General features: G+C 40.5%; 1 pseudogene; it reads left to right on the top strand.

Annotated features, from left to right (window-relative positions):
* Positions 1-27,054, top strand: LOC123940683 (annotated as a pseudogene).

Below are 27,054 nucleotides of genomic sequence, written 5' to 3'. Positions count from 1 at the left end.
ATGTGGTTGGCAGAGTCCCAGTTCCTGCATCATAAAGCAGAACACAGAAGAGTGGATTTGAAGCTGAGAGCCAATGGGCTAATAACCAGCACAGTGCTGAATAACTGTGAGTTATTCTTATTAATCACTAGCACCAAAATTTTTATTTTCATTTCTATATATTTTATAATATAATAAGAAAAAGTTGTAATAACATATTTAACTGAAAAAACATACTGGCTATGATGCTAAAGTTGTCCTGATGGCTGGTGGACTGAAACTTCACCATGCCACAGTTCACATTCATTTGTTCACTGACATACAGCACTGAATCAGTGGCCTTCCTATGGGAGGCCAAGGTGTAGTGTGTGTGGTATATAAGGAAATTAAAAATTCGGAATCCAAGTTGTCAGTCAGCAACCATAGGTTCGTCATTTTATGGCTGAGAAGATGAACATTCAGAAGGAGAAGTTGTTTGACCAAGGTCACACAGCTAATAAGTGAGAGGGCATTGATTTGAACTGAGGTATGATTCTCTGTGCTTCAATTTATCTGTCAAATGAAGATAACGATACCTATCCAATAGAGCTGTTTATGAGGATTAGATGAGATCATACATGTAATGTGCATAACAGATACAAAGCCTGACATGTACTAAGATTTTTTAAAAGTTGGCCAAGGGGTGCCTGGGTGATGCAGTCTGTTAAGTGTCCAACTCTTACTTTCAGCTCAGGTCATGGTCTCACAGTCCTGGGATCGAGCCCTTTGTCTGAATCCCCACTTGGGAATTTCTCTCTCTCTCCCTCTCCCTCAGCCCTTCCCACTTGTGCTAGCTCTCTTTCTCTTTCTCTAAAATAAATAAATAAAATACTTTTTAAAAATAAATAAATATTTTAAAATAAAAAAAATTTTAAAGTTGGCCAAATGTAGGGCTTTTTCTACCATAACAGGCTATTCTAGTCCATGCACTTGTCAAAACTTCACAGTATTTGGAAGATAGAACAATAAAGAATCGAGATGGGGCTGGGAATAAAATTCCTTTAAAAAATTTATTATAATGTATTTGCTATCAAATCTTTCTGAAGGCAATCATCCATTTTGGACTCCCACAAACTATAGACAAATGTTTTTTGAGCACAAGCCACAGAGTAATTACTGGAGATACAACACTGAGACACAGAGAGCCCCACCTTCAAGTGTCTCATCATCTACCTGAGGACTTAGACAAGCAATGACACACACTCCAGGCAGACTCTGATCAACAATATCCAGTATAGCGAAACCTGACGCAGACTTGAGGAAGTCAAAAAAAGCTTTCAGAAGGTCACATTTAAGCTGAAAGCTAAAGAACAGAAAGGAGATTGGTAAGCATGTCAAACATAAGGGAAAACAGGAGAAAGAGCCACAGGTAGGAGGGAGCAAGGAATATTCAAAGAACTGTAGAAAGCTGACTGTAGCATGAAGATTGGGATGGGCAACAGATGGAGCTTGTAAGACCCCCAGGACTTATTCCTGAAGGGCTATGTGACCCATAGGACCCTGGACATTAACTGGAGGCAGTGTAGGACCACTGCAGGGTTTTAGCAAGTGAGGGACAATTAGATGTGCACATTATGAAGATCAGCTTGGATGTCACATGGAAAATGGCTTGGAGTGAGGTAAGAAAGGAGGTAAGAAAATCAGAAAGCTGCTACCTGCCAGCAAGCCAGGTGAGAGATGATGGAGGTCTGAGGGAAGTGTTCTGGAGATACAAAAAAAAGAATGGATTCGAGTAGCATTTAAAGGATAGAGCCTAATGAACTGTTGAACACTACATCAAAAACTGATGATATACTATATGCTGGCTAACTGAACAAAATAAAAAAAAGAAAGAAAAACAAACAAATAAATAAATGTATTCCAGATATAAATAAATAAACAAATAAACAAACAGTAGAGCCATCTTTTATCAGAACTGCCAACACAGGCCAAATTCACACCAAAACCATGAAAAAGACAGGCTGTGGCGTCACTGAGAAGTACTACTCATGCCTGGGCAATGACATCTGCACCAGTGTGTGTGACAGAGATTACCATTATTCCCAGGAAGAAACTGCAACAAGACAGCAGCTTTGCCACACATGAGATGAAGCAGCTTCAGAAAGGCTCGGTGAGAAATATCTCCAACAAGCTGCAGCAGGAGGAGACAGAAAGCAGAGATAATTGTGTGCCTGAGGTCTCAGCCCTGGATCAAGAGATCAATGAAGTAGAGCCTGACACTAAGGAAATATTGAATTTCTTGGAATCTGGCAGTATGTCCAACCTGCAGTTCACTCAGCCTACAGTCAGGATGAATTTCAAACACCATGTGGATCCATTTGAATCTCCCTGCTGTGCTGTTGTATCTTCAATAATCCTTGGACAACAAAAAATAAATCAGGGGTGCCTGGGTGGCTCAGATAGTTAAGTGTCTGCCTTCGGCTCAGGTCATGATCCAGAGTCCTGAGACTGAGGCCCGCTTTGGGCTCACTGCTCAGCAGGACCCTGCTTTTCCCTCTCCCTCTGCTGCTCCCCCTGCTTGTGCTCTCTCACTCTGTCAAATAAATTAAATCTTAAAAAAATATATCAATCAGTCAATAAAAACTAAAAAAAATAAAAGGTAGAGCCAACAGGGTTTGGTACGTGACCAGAAGTAAGGAGTGAAGAGCAAAAGAAAAGAAGAAAAGAGAAATAAAGGAAAATGCCCAGGTTTCTTCCTTGGGCAACTAAATGGCCGGTGATAACCTTTACTAGGACAGGCACACAAAGGCAGAGCAGCTTTAAGGCAGAAGCTGGTAGGTTTAGGTTTAGAGTTGAGTTTAAAGTATACAAGGGTCATCCAGACAGAGATAGCAAACCACCATATCTTTTTCCATTTCCATTTTGACCAGAGTCCTGCCTTCCCAAGGAACAGAGCTGTCTGTGAGACAACCAGTAAGTGCCCTGTGTACCACCTGTTACCTGGAGTATTATTAGCCTCTCATTTTAATAACCAATACATTTAAATGTTCTTCCCCTCCAAAATGCATCCAAAATGAGAACAGGATATGGGTGTAATCAACAGATAATTATACACATACTACAAAAGCTGTTCAAAATGAGACCATTCTTATTCAATTGATAGAACTTTCAAACCCAAATCAAATTTTTGTTCTTTATTTTGCTATCACCAACAAGGAGAGATGGTCCATTTTTTGTAAAGTCATCCTGTCGTAGTGTTCTTCACAAAAACTAGACACTAAGGAATGGAACACAAGTGATTTGAATTTTTATTCTTGAAGTGAAAATCCTAAACTTTACAACATCACTCAGATTTCTTAATCTGAGAATATAGCCAGTTTAGAATCAGAAAACATTATAGCTAAAACATTTAAGTAAGTGGCTAGTTTTCATTCAGAAATTCCTGCATACAATGTTCTTTTCAACAAATTTTGGCCAGTGTTGGAAGATATGTTAAGTATAGTTCTGTTCTTAAAAGAAAAAAAAAAAAAGTATAGTTCTGTTCTTTCCCACAAGGGTCAAGTAGCAGCTGCAGGGGAGGAAATGGGGACGTTTTTTCAGGTATAAACTTCTCCTAGGTGGGAGCTACTCTCCACGGAAGGAGGCGTGGCCAACTCCAGGACAGAACCTCTAGTGGGACTATACCTTGGAAGACTGAGAAAATAGAAAAGCCACAGCCCACCTAATCACAAGGAACCATATATATTGAGAGAGATTGAAAACGTTCACTTCCTCCAGGAAGCCTTCCTTCATCCTACTCAGGCTGGTTTAGATGTGTCCCAGATTTGCTCACATAGGGAACCTTGGGCATTCTGCCACGGCACTTGACACACCTTATTAGAAACATCTGTTCCAGAGATCATTTCTGGATTACACACACTGGTGTGAATCGTGAGCACAGAAACTGTGTCTTGGATATAATCTCCCTAGTGTCAGGCACAGAAGATATTCAGCAAAATCTGATTTAAAAAATAGTGAATGCCCCACACATGTTTCTCAGGAAGCTATACCATCAATAAGGACACTTGAGTGTTTAGAGTTAAATACAAATAAGCATGTAATTTTATAAAATCTTATTGACTTTTAGCTCTTCTACTAACATAACAGCCAGCTCCCTGAGAAATTATTTTTAAGAAGGACTTGTTTTAAATGTGCCCCCAAATAAATGTGGTTTTGTTTTCTGTCAGCCACCGCATGAAATTTGTCTTTTTTTCCTCTATCCTCATCGACAAGGCGCCATTCATACATCATTTAATTCAAATATATGTATCTAGTGCATACTCTATGGCAAGCACTTTGTTTAAAGTAGGATATGCAGCATTGAATATGATAGAACCAGGCCCATGCCCTCATAGAGCTTATAGTCTGGTGTCCACCACTAACGTCCAAAACTCTCAAGAATCGGAGAATGCCATGTGGCCATAATACATTTTCATCTTTAAGCTCTTGAAAATGTAATACATTGATAAGGCAAGCCCAGGCTAATTCAGGAACATATAGAGGCTTGCTGTCTAGAGTTAAATAACAAGTCTGCAAGTATTTTAATTTTCCCAAAGCAACTGAGAACTGATCAGTCCAAATGGATCCATTCTGAGGCATATCCAAGTTTCCTTTTGCCTGCCTTCAACGTGGGCACCTCAACAGGCATCCTGACCGCCATCTCAAAATAGCCAAAGGGAGACTAACGGTGTCATGCAGCATCACTTCCTAAGGTCTCTCAGTTGCCTGCTTATGAGACACCCTTGTGTGAATTAGGGAAAGATGCCCCCTCAGGGCAGGTGCATTAGAAAAAAGGGCATCCCTTCCTCCCCAGCAGATGTAGCCCCACTCAGGGGTGCACAGCTGGATAAGAGGAACTCAGCCAGGATTTCAAACCCAGCGTGCTCCTCAGCATAGTTCCAGACCAAAGCCCTGCTACCAGATCCCTGGCCCATGCACTGGGCAAAAAAATACATTAGTGCATTTATATTGTATGTGTTTTAAATTATCCTTATAGCTAAGGAAAACAGTTTTTCTGTGAAATTACTGAACTATATGGAAATCCTTTCCTAAAACCCAGCATCAGCCGCAGGAACTTTAAACATGATTCAAAGGCATCAAACTTTTTCCAAGAATTCAACTTATTTCTGCCAAGTAACTCTGTAACTCTTCAAAACCTGTGACTTCAACTGAGCTCTGAGCAATTCAGAAATGGAAAATGAGCAGTCTCTAGCCATGTGGTTTGGGACTAAAGCTTTATACCTCCCTGGACAAATATCAAGGTCAGTGTTCCCACAATTACCAGTCATATCACTAAGGAAGTACAGTCTAGTAGTTTTTGAGTCTTTCAGAGTTTAGATTCTCAGTAAGTCATTTTTCTCAAGTAGCAAGTCAAGAAATCCCCTCATCCTAGCCGTATGATATATTAAAATAACCCACTCCCTATACCCTTTGGGTTTAGCTACTTTCAAATAAACTATAAACTGGCAATAGTTCAAAGCACATGCATAAGGAAAACATACAAACTTAGTCATTTTTTCCATCACATCATTCAATAAACCTCACTTGAAATGTGGCCCTCATGGCAGCTGGGGTAGCCATGCCCCTTTGAGATCTAGATAGGACTAGTTTAAATCCCAGTCCTGGACCTGTGGAAAGTCCAGACTCTCCTGAGATTTCTGCAAACTAGCAGGGCAGTGCTCAGAGCTCCTTTAGCTCTGATTCCCAGGCTGACTGGCCACCCATTCTGCCTCCCTGGGCTTGTTCTTTACCCTGGCCCTGGGGTGATTCACTTAGGACCAGCACTTTCATGTGAGACCCCAAGACAGGAACACAAGGCAACCATGGGAAGACATTACAGGGCTGCCCTACATCAGCCAACACTCATGTAAACAACCTGCTCTCAAAGGTCTCTCGGACACTCAGCACTGGGCATATCTCACTACCCACACCTAGCATGGGACATCCTGGTCTTGCTCACGCCTCTCCCTCCTTCTCCTCTCCCCTCTTTCCTGTCACCACCACACCCTAGGTCCAGATTTTCCATACAGTTTGAGGTGAGCCATTCAGCCCCTCCGTCCCAAGTCACCCAAGCCCCAACTTCAAGTAAACCCTTCAAGGGGCTCAGCTGAACAAATAGGCCATGTACTCTTTCAACAGAGGCCTTGACTTACAGTTGTTTTTTTAACAACATTCACCATCCTTGAAGACAGCTGTGATTTCAAAAGAGCCACTTCTCTTTGCTTTTTCTTTTCCAATGAATGATGCAATGGAAATCAGGTACTTGAACCTCCTTCTTCAGCTTGAATAAACAGTCAAAACCCTTTTTCCCTCCCTTTTATTGCAGGTGTTTGGTCTATGGTCAATGCATTCAAATTTTCCAAGCTTAGAATAAGGTTTCCAAATCACTTACTGGCAGGCAAGTTACCCTTACCGGTTTATTGAGCTAGCTACTCAGGTTTAAAGACAGAAAGAGTTTTAGTATAAAATCTCAGTCAAGGGGCGCCTGGGTGGCTCAGTGGATTAAGCTGCTGCCTTCGGCTCAGGTCATGATCTCAGGGTTCTGGGATCGAGCCCCGCATCAGGCTCTCTGCTCTGCAGGGAGCCTGCTTCCTCCTCTCTCTCTGCCTGCCTCTCTGCCTACTTGTGATCTCTCTCTCTGTCAAATAAATAAAATCTTTAAAAAAAATAAAATAAAATAAAATCTCAGTCAAGCCATAGTCTAAGATCTGACAGGCCAATTTGGTTGATAAGCTCTGTGTTAGGCAGCCTATCTCAATGGCTCAGACCTCCTGGATGTTCTGTGCATTAAAGGATGGGCCTTGTTCACTTTTGTGGTTCTTTGGCTGACAATCATTTTGCTTTTTTCTCCAAGTCTTCTCTGCCATCCCTACTGACACATCATAAGCAGAAAGGGAACAGATTCTCTATTTTCTACATTCTCTGAAAAAATGAAAAGGAACACTCTCTTACTTTATATGAGTATATAGTCATACACATGCATACATAAGCATATATGCATATGTTTGTGTATATACCTTTTTTCATAGACTCCTAGAGCACACCATAATAATACTAAACCCTGACAGCATATTAGAATTACCTCAAGAGCTTTTTCAAAAAGACTTGTGCTTGACCCATCCCAGACCTATTATATCACTGAAAGTAGGCCTGGGCACCTGGAGTCCTTTTAAACTCCCAAGAAGTTTAAAAAGGGAGTCCTTTTTAAACTCCCAAGAAGATTGATTCTGAGATAGAGCCAGGATTGAGAACTCCATAGAGGTCTTCTAAGCCCTAGCTATTCAAGTCTGAATGGTAGAGCAGCAGTGCCCCCTCCTACTGAATCAGCATCTGCATTTTAGTAAGATCCCGAATAGTCTACCTGCACACACCATTTCAGAAGCACTGCTCTGGTGGCTCTCTCATTTGGTCATGAGGCCCCAAGACACTGGTGATTTCAGGGGTCGTTCTGTCAACTGGAGACTCAGAATGAGACCCTACTAGACCCTTTATTTTTATTACATTAGTATTTTTCAGATTTAACCAATAGTTAAGCAGTCCTCGAAATGTGTGTTATATAGTCTTTCTCAAGTTTATCACAACTCTCTCTGACTTGCCTCTATTTTTTTAAGCATCAAGTTTAAAAAAAGCATTTAAGACTTTCGGAGCCTTCCTCTCCTGCTAGTAGAGGACAAAATTATTAGATGACATGACAAAAAATATTTCAGAAAGACATGGTGGAGCAGTTGCGGAGAAAAAAAAAATGGAAGGCATTTAACCAAATACCGGCACCTCAGCTGTGAATCCTCAGGTTGCAGAAGCCACACTGATGCTGACAGGAGGACAGACATTGCCTGTAAGCTAGCAAGGCTGTATCTTGTGACAAATCAGAACTCAGCATAGGGAAGACACCTAAGCCTTTATCTTGCATCTGAAAAATAACACCCAAAAGGGTGGTTGTTCATAGGCTTGCAAATTTCATAGTCGCCTTTCCTGTGAGAACAGTCCATATTATAGACAAAGGAAATGAAAAAAATTCCACAGATCCTTATATGACAAGGTTTTACAGTCAGGATGGCCAACTATATGAGGAATCTCATCAATCCTACAGCCTTAGGAACTTGCAGGATTCCCATTTCATCAATTTCCCACTCCACATTCCATCTCTGCACCCTGAACAGCTACTTCAAGCCCTCACACCCCAACCCCCAGAATCACATGGGCTCCACAAGAAAAGGTGACTTCCTCACAAACGTGAACCACTCTCCTTGACCCAGTCCTCATACCTTCTTCCATTCTGATTATGCTACTTGTTTGGGGGATGATTTTGATTCTCCACCCCAATCATGTGGGCTCAGGCTGCTTCAAGCAAACTGCTCTCCCCAGTGACCATCCTATGACCCTTGTGTCCTGGAATGGTTGACTGACCCGCCAGTCCTTAGAATGGCATCAGGCCATCAGGAATCTACAGGCCCAGGCCCAGGAGCACTTGTTCTTCCTTGATTCCCTTGTCCCAATCCCTTAAAACTCCTAGCAGTTCCACACTCCAAGTCTGCTGACAGAGCCCTAAGAAAAGGCCTTAGCCCTTGTAGGTTGAGCACTATCCCAGGGCCACTTCCTGCCCTGATGTCTTTGCTGGGGTATTTTCCAGAATATTAATACAGCTGCTTAGCTTCTCCATGCAGTTAAGGCTTTCATGACTGTGACTCTCCAGAGAGACAGAATGAGTAGTGTTTTGGTTCCCTGCCTGATGAAAGTGATCCACATCCAAGGACACATTCCTTATGTGATCTGCAAGGTTTTTCCAGCTATCTCTGGCAACAGTGTACTCAATAGCAGAAAATACTATTGCTAATAGCAAGGATTATGGAAGAGAGACTCTGCAACTCACAGCAGTCACACTATCAGGGCAAACATCCCTTTGCAAAGACATGGAGAAATTTTCTTCTAGCTCCTTGGCTGCCTGCTCTCAAAGCCAACTGGAAGCCAGGCCAGGTTTGGGGCAGCACCAGGGAAGGAGGCAGCAGCTGTTACAGGATAATTAAAGTCAGGCAAAATGCAGAGGCGGCCAGAAAGCTGATGTGAGGTCAAGCAGGACATGGATCAGCTCAGGCCTGTAGTTGCTGTTAGAGACCAATAGACAGGAATGGCTCATCTAAGCACTGTCCGAGGACAAGAAAACTCTAACTGAAAGGTTCTGACAAGTCTTCCTTCATAGAACCACCACAAGAGATCCATTCTCTCACTCTCAAGTGTTTCTACTGAGGTTTCCTTCCAGAAGGTTGAAGAATCCCTGTTGCTTGTTAGATGATTTGACAGGAAATTATTTCCCTGGTTTGTGCCACACAGAATGGATGGATGGATAGATGGGTTGATGGATGGATAAGAGAGAGAAGTAGGAACATGTGTATTCCATAGATGAACAAGTTACAAGAATTTAGTTTAAGGGTGGGATTTACCACCCTCTACAAACTATCTCTGAGGACCACACTGACATTTGACTTTCAAGAATGCCCCCAATGAGGCTAAGGGTGTAATCCTCATGGAGTGGTGCCAACAGCAATAGTAATAACAATAGGGATCATTTTTGTCAGAGAACTGCTGCTATGCACCAAACATTGTGTCATACACTGTATTACACAGAACTCTTGTCTGTTCTGCGCAAAAAACTTTGAGAAGAGTGTTATTTCAGAGAATGGATGTGATAGTTCTTCTGTAATGCATTTCAAGAAGTGTTTATAAACATATGTAATAATGACAGTTATAAAAGTGGTACCTGTGTGGGACAAATAAAACAGTGCTATTTAAGTGAAAAAAAAAATTGTTACTTGCTTTCTTACATTCTGATTATGCTACTTGTTTGGGAGATGATGCTGACAGGAGGACAGATGTTGCCTGTAAGCTAGCAAGGCCGTATCTTGTGACAAATCACAATTCAGCATAGAGAAGACACCTAAGCCTTCATCTTGCATCTGAAAAAGAACACCTAAAAGGGAGGTTGTCATATTGACACAGGTGTGAAAAATGAAACTCCCACATTACACGGAGATCATTTTGAACCCATGACCAGGAATATTCCCGGACCCTCCCAGGGCAGAGAATGAACCAGGAAACATTCTCTTTACATCTGATTTACTATTTCTTTTTTTTTTTTTAAGATTTTTATTTATTTATTTGACAGACAGAGATCACAAGCAGGCAGAGAGACAGGCAGAGAGAGAGGGAGAAGCAGGCTCCCCGCTGAGCAGAGAGCCCAATGTGGGCTCGATCCCAGGACCCTGGGATCATGACCTGAGCCGAAGGCAGAGGCTTTAACCCACTGAGCCACCCAGGCGCCCCATCTGATTTACTATTTCTCTCAGACTTGCTCTTTTAGCTTCTTCATCTTTACAACAGAAAACACAACTGCCACCACCACCCACATTTATGTACAATTGTCTCATCCCTCATGGCAAACAATCACCCAGTCTTGAAGGGATATGTAAGATGTCATTGGTAAAGGGCTAGAAAACAGAGGCTTTGAAAAAACTGAATGATACATGGAGGAATTAACATAGTCTCATGGCCTTTGGACTGGAAAACAAATGGTTTTCCATTTGTCTACTGAGAAGTTGAACTGACCTATATTGTCATTCCTCTGTTTAAACTTAATTTCTTATGATTCAGCCTGCCATCTTGTAACAGTGCTACTTCCTGGTAACCTCCTCTCCCTTGGAATTAGATTGTCTTTTGTTTTCCAGCATGGATCACAGGTACCTCCATGTCTTAATATACATCAATGATATGTCGGATGTCAATCTTGACCCTAATTTACTTGAAATCAACTTCTTGCTTTACAGCATTCAGCTTCTCTAAAAGTCTCAGATCCTCCAAGGTTTAGCATAGAGATGGGAGGAGAAAGTTAAGACAGGCCTTGCATTTTATTATGCCTATGAAGTGTTTTAGCACAGCGAGGTATAAGCAAAAGCTCTCCCACCATAATGATCATACCATCATTTGTCAGACCCTTTCCACGTATCAGAACCTTAAACCTGAACAACTTAACAAAGGTAATTATTCCTTAAATGGAGAAATTAAGATTCAGAGAGGTTAAGTAACTTGCCTAGTATCATTAAGCCAGTAAGTGACAGAGATAGAATTCAAAATCTGATGGCTGGCCACATGCTCATGTGTTTCGCACCATAATACATTAATTAAATATTCATTGTCATCTATTGCTATTTGCAATTTGAGTTTGGTTGTGGAGGAGGGCATGGAAGTTATAAACATAGGATAGTATCCCAGAATTTCTCATCACTTCTGTGACTCACAGCACCTTATCCAAGTCGCCTTGGATCCTCTATCAGTTGGGTGTACACTAAATCAGTTTTCAGCTTTAGGAGGGCTTGAGGGCTCCAGTAGAGCCCTCTGTCTCTGAGGAGGGAGGTCATTACCTGGGCCCTCTGTACTGAAGGATTTGCTACTCAGTCTGGCCATTACAGAGTGGAATGCTTAGAAGTATTGCCCTTTATGCCATTTTGATAAAGATTTTCTTGGGGAGAGCCTGCTCAAGCCTTAAGTAAGTTTCCTTCTCTATCATCTTTTGGCTACAGAAAAGAGAAAACTAATTACTGATAACATCTATCTTCTCCCGACCATGAGGATATTATACCCTTCTTCCCAGGTAGCATGGCAGAGTGGGGCAGTGACCCACTCAGTCGGACAAAACCCCACCTTGAAGTGACATCTTCCCCTCTGAACAAACTTCAGGACCCCTGCGATTTCACTCTGGGCTCTTCTAATTCAGATTTACCTGGTTCCTTCAGAGGATACCTACTCATTGTTGGATGTTTCCCCTATTTATTAAACAGAAAATAATATAAGTAAACAGATAAAATCATTTAAATTTGTAGTAAGTGCCACTGATACGAGAAATAAGGTGACTAGATAGAGAATAACAGAGGATTCAGAAGGAGCTCCCTTAGACAGGAGCTCAGGAAAAACCTTCCCAAAGAGGTGATATTAGAGCAGAGACATCAAGGCTGAGAAGGAGCCAGCCTTATCAGAGTCAGTAAAAAAAACATTCCAAGCAGAAGGAATAGGAAGTACAAAGCCCCTGACGTAAACACAAGACTGGGCCATTCAGGGAAGAGTGACTGCAGCCCAGTGAACAAAGAGGGGATGGTCAATAGGAACTTAAAAAGGAAGACAAAGACCATATCATAAAGGCTTCTGCAGGCCATGATTAGGAATTTGAATTTTATTTTTATGAAATAGGAAAATAATAGAGGATTTAATCAGAGCAGTGATATGATTGGATTTAAATGTTTAAAATTCACTCTAGTGTGGAACATCTGGGTGGCTCAGTTGGTTATGTGTCTGCCTTTGGCTCAGATCATCATCCCAAAGTCCTGGGATCAAGTCCTGCATCAGGCTTTCTGCTCAGTGCAGAGCCTGCTTCTCCCTCTGCCTGCCACTCTTGCTGCTTATGCTCTCCCTCTCTGACAAATAAATAAATAAAATCTTTAAAAAATAATAAAATAAAATAAAATTCACTCTGGTGATATAGGAAAAAGATTAACAGGGATAGAGGGGAAGATGAGAGACCAGGAAGGAGGGCTTGGACTAGTTCAGGAGAAGCTGATGGTAACTAGGAGGAAGGGATGAAAGTAGAGATGGAAAGAAGAGGATGGACTAGGGATATATTCTTCAAATAGAACTGATAAGACTTGGTTATGGGCCGGAAGTAAGGGGCAAAGAAAAGAGGAAAATCCAAAATGACTTTTAAATTTAGGGGTTAAGCAACTGATGCTCTTTGTTAATTACGGGAAAGAACCGGAAAAAAACAAATGGTGGAAATAGGGACAGGAAAATTTGCATGTAAAGATGCCTATTAGACTAGCAGGAAGTGGAGTTGCCGGTATATTGGGTTCATGATTCTGGGGCTCAGAAAATGTTTGGGCTAAAGGTATACATTTGGTACACATTTGGAAGGCAGCATAAAGCGGGTCAAAGCCATACAATGAGAAAGGATAACATATCAAGAAAATGTAGACAATGATGAGGAGAAGACCTAGCACATATCTTGGGCACGAGCTCATTTAGAAGTTGGATGGAAGACAGAAAAGTCCACCTTAATGATACACTGAGCAAGAGGGATGCACTTAGTATAATCAGAAAACCACTTTATTCTTTTTCTCCACAATCTGTTCAAATCATCCCCTCAATGGAACTGATTGTTTCCTGCTCCTTAAATAAAATCAAAGGCAATTTTGTGACTTTCCTAGACATTCTTTTTTTTTAATATTTTATTTATTTGACAGAGAGAAATCACAACTAGGCAGAGAGGCAAGCAGAGAGAGAGGAGGAAAGAGGCTCCCTGCAGAGCAGAGAGCCCGATGCGGGGCTCAATCCCAGGACTCTGGGATCATGACCTGAGCCGAAGGCAGAGGCTTTAACCCATTGAGCCACCCAGGTGCCCTTTCCTAAACATTCTTAAATAATAAAACGTCATCAAGTTACCTCTGGTCAGACACACATACACAAATACAGTTTCATTTCAGTATCACAAGTGGTCCAAAGTAGTAACAACTACCAAATCAGTGAGTTGAAGCTTCTCCACCATTCCCCAGCTTGAGTGTGCTCCAACCTGGCTGCCTCTAGTGGGAAAACGGTATAGATGGCTCTTTATTTTTTTCACCTAAAACCTTCAGCTCCATTTCTCACCTAAAACCTTCAACCTTCCTCAGGATTGAAACAGACCGGAGAGGGAGAAAAGGTATGGGGCCAGAAAGATCTTAATTGACTTACGAACTAAACAAAGTTGCTTAGGTTATTTAGAGCTTATTCTTATTTCATGGGACTATTCTGTGGCTTTTTCAGAGCTCCATTATATCAGGAAATCTTGGAATGAAGTTCCTTTGTTCTAAGTAAATGTCTCTCCCATAGCTGGTCACATTAAATCCTCTCCTCAGTACCCAGAATCTAAAAGTATATCTCCAGGGTTTGTTTCTTTTTCCCCAAGCAGCTCTCTTGGGCAGATCCAAGAAAACCCTATACCTGTTTTCTATGCATGTACTATATAAAGTCTATGGGAAGCTCTGAAGCATCATTTGTCCAAAACTTTGGGAAAGCAGCCATCCCCAACATAGCATCACCTCTTTACCCTGCCATTGGAGCAGCTAGCCAGCCACAGTCAGACTCTAGTCCTCTGTGCCCCCACTCTCCAAGTGCTCCCCAATAAAGCCCCTTTCACTAAACTGATCGAGAAGAAGAAGCACCCCACTGCTTCCCTACTGCGGGAGAAAACTTATATTACAGATCTCTAAAGTAATTTTCTCTCTAATTTCTTAAAAGAGGTTGGTCTCTTCATCCTCTTTTATAAGGATGGATTTTTAATCAACTAATAGACATAAAACCCACTCTTCACCACCTCCTTTGCAAGTCCTAGCTAATCATCTCATTCTTTACTTTGAAATGTTGGAATCATCTGATTGTGTTGGGAAGAAAAAGCTGAAGACAAAATAGGATGAGTCCTGTTTTACAATCCTGGTACACAGAAAACCAAGAAGAAACAACAAGGGAGAAGAGAAAAACCAAGAGAACATGATGTGGCAGAAGCTAAAGAGTACTCAAATAGACAAATGTTGCTAAAAGGTAGAGTAAGGTGAAGACAAAGAAATGCTCACTGTAATTTGGTGTCTTGTGTGGTTTCATCCCAGTGCAGTGTTGTGGACAAGAGTTAAACTGACATGTTAGATACTTCACAGAATCTGTTCTCCCTTCCTTCCTTCAGACAGAATCCTATGCCCAACTCCAATGTAAATCCTGATTAGTGCAAGCCAACCACTATAATCTACTTTCCTCTAGCAATATATTTAGGAATCGGAATGTGATATAATTCTAACAGGATATGACGGGAAGTTTGTTGGAAGATCTCTATAAAGGTCTCTTTTTCCTTAAAAAGAAACATAAAGAAAAGAAAGCTTCTCTTCTTCCATTAGCTACTGTCATTTCTGCATGTGACACCTAGTTCTGCAGAAACCATCTTGAAACCAGCCTGAGGATAAAGCAATGCCAAAAAGAAGAGCAGACTCAAGAGAATTGCCACAAAGCAGAGCTAGAACTCATGCCTGAAGCCTGGTCTATTTGTGGAGTCTTGTTATTTAAATTCATAAATCCCCAGTTGATTCAGAATATTCTGTTATTTTTTTAAAGACTCCACTTACTTATTTATTTGAGAGAGAGAGAACATCCTGGGGGAGGACCAGAGGGAGAAAGAAAAGCAGAGCCCCATGACAGGCCCAATCCCATGATCCCCAAGATCATGACCTGAGCCAAAATCAAGAGCTGGACACGCAACCAACTGAGCCACCCAGGCATCCCCACAGTTTTCTGTTATTTAATGACAAAAGCAACCTAAAGCTAAAGAATAGTCTTAAGGGAGATAAAGAATTAAAGGCAGTATGTAGGTAATTCTTTTGAGATGTTTTTCTGGGAAGAAAGGCAGAGAGATGGTCCGACATCTAAAGAGGGATGAAGGATCTAGTGTAGGCCTTTTTAAAGATGGGAGACACTATACCCAGTTTGTAAGTAAATGAGGATGATCCAATGGAAAGGGGAAAATGCAGAGCTGCAGGTATAAGCACGTTCTTGTCACCTGACTTAATGTACACAGCCACTCTTGGAGTTTCCTTCACTGATCTTGCTAATGCCCCAATAAGGAAGAGCCAACAATTCTCACACACACACACACACAAAATACATGTATAATTACCGTAAAAAAAAAAATCTCACACTATTATTTGCACTGTCCAACTACAACTACTTCCATATTCCCTCCCTGGTAATCTGTTGGTAGAATCCCTCCAGCCACCTCTGAGCTGTTTTTTTGTTTCTGTTTTTTTGTTTTGTTTTATTCAAAGATTTTATTTATTTATTTGACAGACAGAGATAACAAGTAGGCAGAGAGGCAGGCAGAGACAGGGAAGCAGGCTCCCTGCAGGGCTCGATCCCAGGACCCTGAGATCATGACCTGAGCTGAAGGCAGAGGCTTAACCCACTGAGCCACCCAGGTGCCCCTGTTTTTGTTTTTTTGTCTGGACAAAAGTCAGTGGCTAATCCCTGCAGGGCTAGGCTCTTTAAGAAAACTCTGGGCTCAAGTGAGTCTAGCAAGAGCCCAGCTTTTTAACTCTTGAGGTTATTCTAAAGGAAGGGCCAATTCTCCAGATTTTTACTTCCCATCACAAAGAAACTCAAGAGGCTAAGCTACCCAAGAGCCTAGCTTGCAGTTACTTGTTTATCCCCCAAGCTGAGCCTACCCCTAAGTCACACTTCACTAAGGGTTCTAGGCAGAACAACTTAATGAAGCTTTTTGCTACTTAATCCCTCCCTCCTTCATATTCCTACTTTCTGGTTTGTTTGTTTGTTTGTTTGTTTTTTAAGATCTTATTTATTTATTTGAGAGTAAGAGAGATCACAGAAGGAGAGGAAGAAGCAAACTCACTGCTGAGCGGAGAGCCTGATGCAGGGTTTGATCCTAGGACCCTGGGATCATGACTGAGACACAGGTGGACACTTAACCAACTGAGCCACCCAGACACTCCAGAACATTCCTACTTTCTAATTATAATTGCACAAAAGGGTATGCATGCACCCATGCCTATTGGAGAATATAGCCCCTCTCCTCAACTGTGGGAAGCCTGGTCCCCAAGTCAGCACTCTCTCCCTTTTCTAGCCACCTGAATCATATGCAAACTAACTCAGGCTGTAGGGCCTTTCCCCAGGGGAAAAGAAACACTCAGTCCAGCTGGCTTGCTCGATATCAGATACCCATTTACTGATCAACTAAATGGTGATCCAAAAGGGCATTGCTATAAAGCATTTCCAGTAAAAGTATAAAAACAATGCAAAGGACCAAGTCAAGAACAACGTTGATTTGCCTTTCTATTGTTTCCTGTCCAGAGTAATGATTTGTTCCGCATTTTACTTCCCCTACTCAGTTAGCAGTAAAACAAATATGTAGCCTAAAACATTTAATACCCATGCTATGGGGTACCATTAGCTATAGTCATATAGAAACACCTGGTAAAGCCAGACGACTGGGTTTCATTTCCTTATGAAATTTCAACAATTCGTTAACCAAAACATTACAATTGACCAAGATATTTTAAATATCTAAAACTAGCTCCCTCTGTTGATTAAATTCAAATTGATTTACTAGTTCTTATTTTATCACATTTTCTTACTAATTTAATTTTGGCTAAAATAAAGACTGTGTTTAAGTAAAAAGAAACAAACCAGCCAAACACTCATTTTTAAAATCTCCACACTTACCTGTAATCACTAGGAATAAAACTTTCCACTTAGAACAATAACACAAATTAAGCCACACTTGAAATTTTTAATGATTTTGGAGTATTTTAATACCAAATGTATGTGTTTTCCAGGCTTACTATATTAAAATCTGCACCTATACATACTTTAAGAATTAGCTGCCTCATATCCTTTTTCAAAGTAGGCAGTTACTAATTAATTATCTTATAATGGTCTTCCTCTTGTTGATAAGTCCTTGCAATGAACATCAACGATATCTGGTTGTAAGAGACTTCTTTTGGGATTCTTCTCTGAGAACTGCCCTTTCCTATGGGGGTAATTTCCATAGGTATATTCTTACTGATTTCATATTCCTGGCCACATTTGATTGGCCCAAGGATAGACACCTGGCCAAGCTGGGCTGATCAGATTGTCTCTTATGGAAATTTAGAATTGGATATAGCCATTCTATTTAGGCTATATGGATACTGAAGAGAATGGATGAGAGGCTGAGCAGACAAAAAAGCAAAAGAAAGAAGAGAATGAAGCATGCTCTCAGAGAGAACAGAGATAAAAGACCACAAGACCTCACAGAGAGACATAAAGAGGAAGAAACAACTTGGTTTCTGGTGGCTTTCCAAAATCCAATCTGGTGCCTCATGAGGCTCTCTCTAGATCTTTGGTTCAGTGAAAAATGTAGTCTTTTGTCTCTTTTTAGCATATGCAAGTTTGAGGGAGTTTCTCGAACTCTGAATTAAGTCTTCTCTGAAATAACCTCAGAGCCTGCTAAATTATAGAGAACAACTGACAATAACACTAAATTTCCACAATTTATGCTTGCTGAGTTCTTGAGTCTGCTCTTGATGTGTTAGGCACCTATATAGACTGAATAATGCTTTCAAATGTTTTGACTACAACATACAGAGTAAAGTCATCAAAATGGTGAAATGAGAGTTTTCTATCATCTTCTCCCTAAAGAACACTGACTCTGACAGTCTCCCATGGACAAGAGTACCTTTGTGGAAGTCCAGGAACCCAATGGAGAAGTTCCAGCACACTACTGGAGCAAAACAATACCTGATGTTGGTCACACTGGAGAGAATAAGAGGAAATAGTTTCTCTTTACTCATGTCACCCTCCCCCAAGGCAGCACATCTCAGTCCCAAGAATGACCTACTCAGCCCATGATTTCTCCCACAGGAGATAGTGAGAGTGTGTGACAAAGTGTCCAGCATCCCCAGATGTCCATGATGCTGCCAAAGGGACCCACTTCTTTTTCACCCTTCCAGAATACTGAGGAGTACTGCATGACCTGGGGGTCGGGGTGGGGGAGGTTGGGTTAGAGTGGCTGGAGACCAGCAGACAGGGCTCTTGAAGAGCATCAAAGGGACAGAGATTTTATTAACTGTGTCATGTATTCCATCAAGAAGACCAAGCAGGAGCTCCTGGGGATGCCCCAAGTGGCCTGCAGGGACCCACAACAAAGCTCAACATGCCTCACCCACATACACCCACATCCTATGGCCAGCTCCCTGTGTGTGTCCTGAGGGGCAGTTAGAGTGAGCTTTTGCAGAAAGCTGGCCAAGCCCTGCAGGATTAGGTGAAAGTAAACTTAAGCATTCTGCACCAACCCAGGGAAAGCAAAGGGGAAGCTGTGAGCACCCAGCCTGGCTTTGTATAAAATCTTAAGAATCCCACCCACTTGCAAGAGGGAACAATAAATATGAAGCAGGGATATCCATAGAAAAGATCTGAGAAAGCCTCAGAATCCTTAACAGGCCTGACAAAAGGTATTTCTCTCCCAAAGCCATTCAGTAAAGGCTAAAGTGACTATTTCTTCAGATGTGAAGGCAGTAATGCAAGACTTTGGGAAACATTTAAAAAATCGAGGAAACATAACACTAGCAAAGAAAAACAGTAAGTTTCCAGGAACTGACCCAAAGAAATGGAGAACTATGATTTGCCCAATAAAGAATTAAAAATAGTTGTTTTAAGGAACCTCAGTGAGCTACAAGAAAACACAGAAAGACAATTCAACAAAATCAGGAAAACAATACATGAACAAAATGAGAAGTTTAACAAAGATAGAAATCACAGAAAAGAACAAACAGGAATTCTAAGAATCAAAGAATTCGTACGAAAGAATACAATGAATGAAAGGAAAACACAATAGAGAGCATCAAGAGCATACTGGATCAAACAAAAAGAATATGTGAAGTAGAAGACAGGTCATTTGAAATTATACAGAGGAGGGGCACTTGGCTGGCACAGTCAGAAGAACACATGACTCTTGATCTCAGGGTTGTGAGTCAAGCCCTATGTTGGGTGTAGAGATTACTTTAAAAAAAATAAATAAAAACTTAAAAAAAAGAAACAAATTATTCAGAGGAGAACAAAAAAGAATGAAAAAGAATGAAGAAAATCTAATGAAATATGGAACAGCATTAAGAAAAAAATTCTGTGCATTGTTAGAGTCCCAGAAGAAGAAAAGAGGGAGAAAAGGGAAGAAATTTTATTTAAATAACTAATGACTGAGAACTCACCAAACTTGGGGAGAAATTTAGACATACAAGTTCATGAAAATCATTAGGTTCCCAAAATATTTCAATTCAAAAAGATTTTATTCAAGACATGTTATAATAAAATATTCTTTTTTTTTTTAAAGATTTTATTTATCCATTTGACAGATCACAAGCAGGCAGAGAGGCAGGCAGGGGGGTGGGGAAGCAGGCTCCCTGCCTAGCAGCGAGCCCGACATTGGGGCTCAATCTCAGGACCCTGAGATAATGACCTGAGCGGAAGGCAGAGGCTTAACCCACTGAGCCCCAGGTGCCCCATAATAAAACATTCTAAATTCAGAGACAAAGTGAAAATTTTAAAAGCAGCAAGAGAAAAAAAAAATTCCTCACATACAAGGGAATTCCCATAAGGCTATCAATGGATTTATCATAAGAAACTATGAAGGCAAAGAGAAAGTGGGATGATATATTCAAAGTGCTGAAAGAAAAAAAAAAAAAACTGCCAACCTATAATACTTTACCTATCAAACCTGTCCTTTACAAATGAAGGAGAGAAAAAGATTTCCCTAGACAAGCAAAAAGCTGATTGAGTTCATCATCTCTAGATTAGCCTTATAAGAAATGCTGAAAGGAGTTCTTCAGGTTGAAATGAAAGGGCACTATTCGTAACATGAAAACATACAACATGCTGGTAAAGCTAAGTATGTAGTCAAATTCTGAATACTCTAATACTATAATATAGTTAAGTGTTAGCCATTAAACTCTAAGTATAAAGGTTAAAGGACCAAAGTATTAAAAATAACTATAACTATAATAATTTGTTATCAGATATACAATATAAAAAGTTATAAATTGTGACACCAAAAATAAAAAAATGGGAGGAGTGAAAGAATCAAGTTTTTATATATAATCAAAGTCAAACTGGTATCAGCTTGAAGTGGTATGTTATAGCTATAAGATGTTCTATTTATAGAATGTTTTATGTAACTCCCATGATAACCACAAAGCAAAAACCTACAGCAGATACACAAAAAATAAACAGGAGGGAATCAAAGAATACCACTATGGAAAACCATCAATTCACAAAAGAAGAAAAAAGGAACAAGTGAACAAAACAGCTAGAAAACAATAATGTGGCATTAATAAGTCCTTACCTAGCAAATTTAAAGTAACTAGTTTAAATGTAAATGCATTAAATTCTCCAGTCAAGGGGTGCCTGGGTGACTTAGTCTTTAAGCGTCTGCCTTCGGCTCAGGTCATGATCCCAGGGTCCTGGGATCAAGCCCTGCATCTGGCTCCCCGCTCGGCGGGGAGCCTGCTTCTTCCTCTCCCATTCCTCCTGCTTGTGTTCCCTCTCTTGCTGTCTCTCTCTCTCTCTATCAAATAAATAAATAAATAAAATATTTTTTAAAAATAAAAAAAAATTCTCTAATCAAAAGGCACATGGAACACCTGGGTGGTTCAGTCAAGCATCCAGCTCTTGATTTCCACTCAGGTCATCATCATCTTAGGGTCAAGAGATCAAGCCCCACGTCAGGCTCTGTGCTGAGTGTGGAGCCTGCTTAGGATTCTCTCTCCCTCTCTCTCTCTGTCCTCTCCCCAACCCCCAGCTAACATGCTTTCTCTCTCTCTTAAAAAAAAAAAAAAGAAAGGGTGCCTGGGTGGTTCAGTCAGTTGAGAGTGTGATTCTTGGTTTTTGACTCAGGTCTCAGGGTCACAGGATGGAGTGCCACATTGGGCTCCACATTCAGCATGGAGTCTGCTAGGGATCCTCTCTCTCCCTTTGCCCCTCCCCCATCAAATAAAGAAATAAATCTTTAAGGAAAAAAAAAAAGGCACAGAATGGCTGACCGGATTTAAAAAAAAAAAAAAAAAAAGATCTGACTTAGATGCTGCCCACGAAAGACTCACATAAGCTTTAACGACACACATAAGCTCAAAGTGAAAGATGGAAAAAGGTTTTCCATGTAAATAGAAACTAAAAGAGAACAGGAACAGCTATCCTTAACATCACACCAAACAGTCTTTTAGTCAAAAACTGTAACAAGAAACAAAGAAAATCATTGTATAAAAAAGTTTCAATTCAGGGCGCCTGGGTGGCTCAGTGGGTTAAAGCCTCTGCCTTCGGCTCAGGTCATGATCCCAGAGTCCTGGGATCGAGCCCCGCGTCGGGCTCTCTGCTTGGCAGGGAGCCTGCTTCCCCCTCTCTCTCTCTGCCTATCTCTGTCTGTCAAATAAATAAATAAAATATTAAAAAGAAAAAAGTTTCAGTTCACCAAAAAAATGTAAAAATTCCAAATGTATAGATAACCTTTTTAAAAAGCCAGAAAGGGCACCTCGGTGGCTCAGTCAGTTAAGCATCTGCCTTTGGCTCAGGTCATGATCCCACGGTCCTGGGATTGAACACCTCATTGGGCTCCCTGCTCAGCTGGAAATCTGCTTCTCCCTCTCACTCTGCCTGCCATTCCCCCTGTTTGTGCTTGCTCTCTCTCTCTTCTCTCTCTCTCTCTCTGTCAAATAAATAAATATAATCTTTTAAAAAAAGAAAAGAAAAAGAAAACATAGGGAAAAATTGACATTGGTCTTTGTGATAACTTTTTGGATATGACGCCACAAGCAATGAAAACAAAAATAAATGAGTGGGACTACATAAAATTTAAAAGATTCTGCATAGTAAAAGGAATAAATGAAACAAGATGGGATTGGGAGGGAGACAAACCGTAAGAGACTCTTAATCTCACAAAACAAACTGAGGGTTGCAGGGGGGGCTGGGAGGGTAGGGAGAGGGTGGTTGGGTTATGGACATTGGGGAGGGTATGTGCTATGGTGAGTGCTGTGAAGTGTGTAAACCTGGCAATTCACAGACCTGTACCCCTGGGGCTAATAATACATTGTATGTTAATAAAAAAATAAAAAATTAGGGGCGCCTGGGTGGCTCAGTGGGTTAAAGCCTCTGCCTTCAGCTCAGGTCATGATCTCAGGGTCCTGGGATTGAGCCCCGCATTGGGCTCTCTGCTCAACAGGGAGCCTACTTCCCTTCCTCTCTCCCTGCCTGCCTCTCTGTCTACTTGTGATCTCTGTCTGTCAAATAGATAAATAAAATCTTTAAAATAAATAAATAAATAATTATATTAAATAAAGAAAAAAAGATTCTGCATAGTAAAAGAAACAATCAACAAAATGAAAAGGCAATATTTAGGAGAAAATATATAAAGAACTCATACAACTCAATCTCAAAAAAAAAAAAAACCCAAATAATCTGATTTTAAAATGGGCAAAGAACCCAAAGAGACACTTTTCCAAAGAAGACATATAGATAGCCAAAAGGTACAGCCAAAAGACAGATATCACTAATAATCACCATGGAAATGCAAATCAAAACTACAATGAGGTAACATATCACACCTGTTAAATGTCCATTATCAAAAAGACAAAAGGTAACAAGGGTTAGCACCACTATGCACTGTTGGTGGGAATGTAAACTAGGACCATCACTATCGAAGACAGTGTGGAGGTTCCTTAAAAAATCAAAAATAGTACTACCATATGATCCAGTAATTCCACCTCTGGGTATATATTCAAAAGAAGTGAAATCACTATCCTTTTTTTTTTTTTAAGAGGTTGGGAGAGGAGCAGAGGGAGAGGGAAAGAGAGACTCTTGAGCAGGCTCCACGCCCAGCACGGGGCCCATCATGAGGGCTTGATCTCACAATCCGGAGAGCATGACCTGAGCCAAAATCAAGAGTCGGATGCTTAACCAACTGAGCCACCCAGTCACCCCTGAAATCACTATCTTAAAGAGATATTTGTGCCCTCATGTTCATTGCAGTTTTATTCATAATAGCCAAGACATGGAAGCATCCTAAATGTCCACTGATGAATGAATGGATAAAGAAAATAGAGACACACACAGAAACACACAGACACACATATACAATGGAATATTATTCAACCACAAAGGGGTGCCTGGGTGGCTCAGTCAGTTAAGCATCTGCCTTTGCTCAAGTGATCCTGGGCCTGGGCTCTGCTCAGCAGGGAGCCTGCTTCCCTCTCTCTCTCTCTCTCTGCCTGCCTCTCTATCTACTTGTGATCTCTGTCAAATAAATAAATAAAATATTTAAAAAAAAAGAATAAAATGTTTCAGCCCTCAATAAACAGGACAGCTTGATGAATCTACGTAAAAAAGCCAGTAAGACAATGATCCACACTTCTCTGCCTATTCCAATCAATGCTTAGTTATGAAGTTACAATCATGCTGCCCTCTTACATTTCATTACCACTAAAGATCCTTTATATCATATTTTTCTTATTTTTAAATGTATGCTATTTCTGCATGTTCAGTATAGAAATAATTAGAACATACAGATAAACAAAAATAGAATAAACATTCACCCAAAGTTTACATACAGGTTGCAGGCGATAACCATTAAAATACCATATTCCAAAAAACTAAAACTCCTTGGTGAATTTTAATAAAATAAAACTAGCAAGAATATGGAGGTACCTGGGTAGCTCACTCAGTTAAGCATCTATCTGCCTTTGGCTCAGGTCATGATCCTAGAGTCCTGGGATGGATCTCGAGTTAGGCTCTCTGCTTGGTGGAGTCTGCATTTCCCTCTCCCTCTGCCCCTCTTTAAAAAAAAAAAAAGGAAAAAAAATGACAAATGAAATTGAATCAAGATCCCAGAAATATACTCAAAATATCAGACCACAAGCACCTACTGTACAAAATAAGTAACACATATGAAACATTAAGTAATAAATCTTGGCAAATGAAAAAATACCCACAATTAACTATTTAAAGCTGCAGATGTGTTAAAGAATCAAATATTTTTAAATTTTTATTTTAATGGATGATATAGATAAATTTATGACTATTAAAGAAAAATGAAATGCATTTCTATTATAAGATAGATATATTTTATAGAAAGATATATACAAAAACCTCAGCACGATGAAATGGAATAGGACTCCACCACAAATAACACAGACTGTAGAAAAATATACAAGGCAAATATGATTGAAAAAGCTCATTAAAAGTATAAAGATTTGAATCTTATATAAAAGAGAAGGTCTCAGCACTCATCACAAATTTAAATATTTTTAAAGTATTGTTACTGACCAGACCTTGGGAAAAAATACACCCAGATATTGCATTTGCATTTCAAATTGGTCCAGTGTCTCTAAGTACCAACTGGCAAGCTACAAAGCTGTTTACACATCTGACCTAATAATTTCACTTCTAGGAATATAGTACTAGGAAATCTGCATTCTGGGCAAAAGTTTTTATGGTAGTATGGTCTTGAATAGCTTAGACAAACAAAACATAGAAAACTTCAAAACCTTTGAGATGCCAAAAACCAGAGCTAAGGAAATAATTACTCTAAGATATTTTAACACAGTGGAATAATATACACAATATTAACAATTTTAACCATCTATTGAGCAATTGCTATTGCCAGGTACTGTGTTGGTTGTCTTAAGTATTCTATTTGTATTTGCTTTAATTGCTTAATAGTCTCTACCTTAAGTAGATAGCTACAGATGGAGAAATTAAGGCTCAGAGAGATTACTTAATGGGCTCACATTTGCAGTTACTAATAGGAGACAATTCAGATCTGTCTGGCTTCAAAACCTTTCAAAAACTCCTTCCAATTTATCATGGAGTTGCAGGATCCAAATAGGGCAAATCCCAACGTTCACAGAAAAAAATCAGGAAACATAAACCTGTGAGGACACAGGATATAGTAATCAAAACTATATGCTCTGTTACTGATCTTTCCAGAAAGATTTGTAATTGTGATTACAATACAAATTTTCAACACTGTACTCTTTAAGAACCATGTTTCAGTTGATGTAATATCATTTTCAGTCAAAAGTTTCATGCACTTGCCTTGGCCCTCCTTCCAAACCCTTTCTCCATACCTTCTTCCTGTCTCCTTGACACGCTTGCTGTCACAAACACTTCCTCTTGTTCCATCAATTCCTGCCAGTCTCCTACCTTCTCTCACCTCTTCCACCCCTCCCCCATGCCTTCCCTGAGAAGAGGCCCATCTCTCTGCTGTGGAAGGGACCAAGCACCTCTCTCCAGAGTTGGGAAAGTAAATTCTAAACTGTTGAAACAAGTGGTCCTAAAATCTCATTCCTGAGTGCTAAACAGAGCAGAAAGATTCTGAAGAGGGTATATCCTGGAACTTCAGGAGACCACTTCCCAGAGAGAGGAGACTGAAGTCCAAGGGAGCAGCCACACCAGGAGTGATCAGAGAAATGATATATAATAAATTTAATTTTTCTCTACTGAAATACAATAAATATGTGGTTTCCATCAGTTTTATTTTATTTTACAAATTCTGAGATAAATACAGAAATATCAATATTGCCATCATGCTGTCACTAACCTGTATATGTGTTGCTGATTAATGTAAACGCATCACCAATTACAAAGGGGCCCAGGATGCCTTCACTATATGGAAGGCATGAATTTAAAATGCAACTGGTGGGAGAAGAACTCTAGATTTTTGAACAGTGTCATCAGGAAAAGCCTCACATGCAGAATCCTTCAGTGATTAATAATGCAAGAGAAGGGAGAGAATCTACCTACATTTACGTAGGACTGTTCACAGGACAGAGACAGGACTTGCTGACTTCAAATCTCTGGAAAAGTGTACCTTACAGAGGAGAAGAAATTCACACTCTCTCATACCCCAGAAGAAGCAAAGAAGTAAAGGGCACTGACATACACACACACACACACACACACACACACACACACACACACACACACGACTACAGTCAAGAGATACAAACAGGAAATGGCTTTGTCTCCTAACAGTGTCTTTTAACCTTGCCTTTTTACTACCCTAGACAACCAACATCCCAGGAAGATCTTGAAGTTTTCCAGGGCCTCCAAAGCTTATATGAATAGCTTCATCTGGGGCTATTAAAGAAACAAAACGAAACAAAAACAGTCCGTAGTGAACAACAAAACAAAAAGCCTCACATCCAATTCAATACTTCCCACACCTCAGGCCCGATCTGTGGCGTGTGTGGTCTGCCGTTCCTCTGGCCACCCTCCTGGCTCCTGCGGGATTGGGTCAGAGGGAAGGGAAAGGTCTTTTAACCTAGGCTGGTACAGTCTGTGATCTCTTGACTAAAGGTGGACAGATGTTCAAGGGTTAGGTCTTTTTTCCTTGCCTTTTCTTTCTTTTTTCAGGCCAAGAACAGCGCTGGGCCCCACCTGACAGGAGAACCCGTCAGCGGAAGCTAG

Source organism: Meles meles, chromosome 4 (assembly GCF_922984935.1).
Source record: "Meles meles chromosome 4, mMelMel3.1 paternal haplotype, whole genome shotgun sequence".
In the NCBI taxonomy this organism is placed as follows: domain Eukaryota; kingdom Metazoa; phylum Chordata; class Mammalia; order Carnivora; family Mustelidae; genus Meles; species Meles meles.
Note: the sequence above shows the minus strand (reverse complement) of the source record. Positions and strands in the feature narration are given on the sequence as shown.